Here is a 2,767-nt window from a genome sequence, read left to right on the forward strand (position 1 = left end):
TGGATGCTCTCATCTCTTCAGACATCCCCATCTCCATCCATCTCATTACTCCTCTCTCCTGGACTGACCATTCTCTCCTTTCCTCTCACTTGAACCTGCTGAGTCCCCAGGCTAAGCCCCTGCCCGCACTGCCAGCCTCCTCCATCATTCGGCCTATAAAGCGAGTGCTTTTGCTGCCACCTTCACTCCCCCTCCTGCCACTGACTCTCACTCTGACACAGCCCTTACTAACCTACAACTCTCCATCTCCAACACTCTTGACATCCTTGACCCTGTCATGAGGATCCACACGAAACCTGCCTTCAAGTACAATTCCTGATATGGCTTTGACCTGGCCATTCTGAAAGGCAAGTGCAGAGTGGCTGAGTGAAAGTGGCAGGCCCTGTGAACATCCTCTGACAAACTGGCCCGCTACCTGCTGCAAAGGCGAAATGGACTCTCCATCTGCTCGAAGAAGAGGGCCTATATCCAAGCCTGCATCTCTGCGGCCACTAACAACATGGCTGAACTTTTCAGAATCTGCAAGGAAGTCGCCAACCCTACTTCAGTCCCGACTTCTCCTCTGCCATCCCTGGCACTATGCACTTCTCTGGCCTCTCAACTTCATTTCTAAAACTCAGGACACCTTGTCTACACTCTCCTCTACTCCTCACCCATCTCCCTCATCCGCTCTAAGGCCTCCCTTAACACCTGTCTCTTCCTAATCTCTTTTTCTACCATAACACCTGATGAGGTTTCTAGACAAGTCTGCTCTATGAAGGTCTCATCCAAACGGGTGCTCCCCTGCACCTCCAGAACTATCAAGGACAACATTTTCTCCCTTGCTCGATTTCTGCAATCACTCCTTTGCCACTGGATCCTTTCCCTTACTCCTCAAGCACTCCCTTGTGCAACCTCTCCCCAAAAAGCCTTCTGCTGACCCTCCTGTCCAGCAGACTACGGCCCTCTCTCCATTACCCCCTTCCTGGGCAAACTCTTTGAGAAGCTGGCCATCTCCCAGTTTATCCACCAAGCTGAATCTGTTGGTTGTCTCCACGACCACCAGTCTGGCATCAGAGCTGCCAGGGGCATGGAAACTATTCTCGTAAACACCAGTGAAGACCTGCTCTCTAATTTCGATTCCAGCTCTCCTTCTGTTCTCATCCTTCATGACCTTTCCTCTGCCTTTAATCCAGTCAATCATGCCATCCCGATAAATCGACTCTGTGATACCCTTGGCATCACTGACCTGGCTCTGGACTGTGTGACCTCCTTCCTCTCTGACCGACCATCCCAGGAACAACTGGGGCCTGTTCTCTCTACCACATCACTCGCCACCTGCGGAGTCCATCAGGGCTCTATCCTCTCGCTTTGGCTGTTCAACATCTACCTGGCTTCTCTTGCCCACTTGATCTCCACCTTCTCTCCTAACTTCCAGTGTTATGCAGATGACACGCAGCTGTCTTTCAAGCTTCCCTCCTCTTCCTCTCTCAATCATGACTGCCTGTATGCTATTCAGGCATGCTGCCCTGCTCACGATCTCTGCCTTCATGCAGTAAGACAGAGATCCTTTTGATTGGGACCTCTGCTCCCTCTTTCCCTCCCACACTCTGGCTGCCCTGCCTGGGCCCCCTCCCGTCACCCTCCTGTGAGGCAAAAATCTGCAGTGTCATCTTCAACTCCTCTCTCTCTCCTTCTCTCCTCACATCATGGACCTTGCCAAGAAGGCCCACTTTCAGCTGCACTTCCTAAAAGGCATTCTCTCTTTCCTCACCTTTCCCCAGAAACTCAATGTCTCCAGGCTGGACTACTGCAACAGCTTCTTCCTTAGTCCGCCTAACTCCTCCCCTCGCCCCCTTCAACTAATCCAGAATATGACTGCAAGACTTATCCTTGGCCTCAAGCCCAGGGACTGCATCTCTCCAGCCCTAGGATATCTCCACTGGCTCCCGGTTGCTGCAAGGATCAAGTTCAAGACCCTCTGCATCAACCACAAGGCTTTATGGGGCCTGGGACCCCTCTACATCCAACACCTCCCCGCTAGAGCTCTTCGGTCATCTAGCTCTAACACTCTGCAGACCAGAGGTTTTTCCAAGCAGAGTGTGGCGGGTAGATCTCTCTCCTCCACAGGTGCCTCTGTAATGGCCTCCCTGCCCCTCTCATGCTTGAGCTGGATCTCCTTATGTTTTAGAAGCTTCTCAAGACCTACCTTTCTCTTCTTCCTTCCATCTACCCTGCTAATGTGCCTGTCTGCTTCTTGACTGGCTGCCTGGTTCCCTCAGAGTTCCCCTTGGCACCAGGCCCCCCATTCCTGTCTACCCCTGCACATGGCCTCCACGGACCCATCCAACTCAATCTGCACTTGCCCTTCTCGGCTCCTTCCCCCGCACTTGCTTGGCTGGGCCTGCACCCTTGTAGCCCTTCCAGCCCTTACCTCGCACTTGCTTGTGGACCTTCCTCCCCCCGCACTCTCTTCTTTCTCCTGGCTCTGTCCACCTGGCCTCCCCAAGCACTCGTTTTCCTCTCGTGCCCTTCCACCCTGACTGGCACTTCCCCGCCGCCCATGCCCTTCTCTAACTGCACTTGCACGTTCCGAATGTCACAAGGCCTAGTAGGATCGTTTTGTTTTTGTTCTCCCTGTTCCCCCTCTCACTTGTCTTGTTGCGCCTTGAAACACATTATGTATAAGCACATTATAAATACCCAATAAGTAAAAAAATAAAAACTAGGTTGCTGTTTAACAAAACAGAATTAAAGGTAAAGGAAATAAAGACAGATTCTTTTCATG

The sequence above is a fragment of the Ambystoma mexicanum genome, chromosome 8 (assembly GCF_040938575.1).
Source record: "Ambystoma mexicanum isolate Mex_15411 chromosome 8, UKY_AmexF1_1, whole genome shotgun sequence".
NCBI lineage: Eukaryota > Metazoa > Chordata > Amphibia > Caudata > Ambystomatidae > Ambystoma > Ambystoma mexicanum.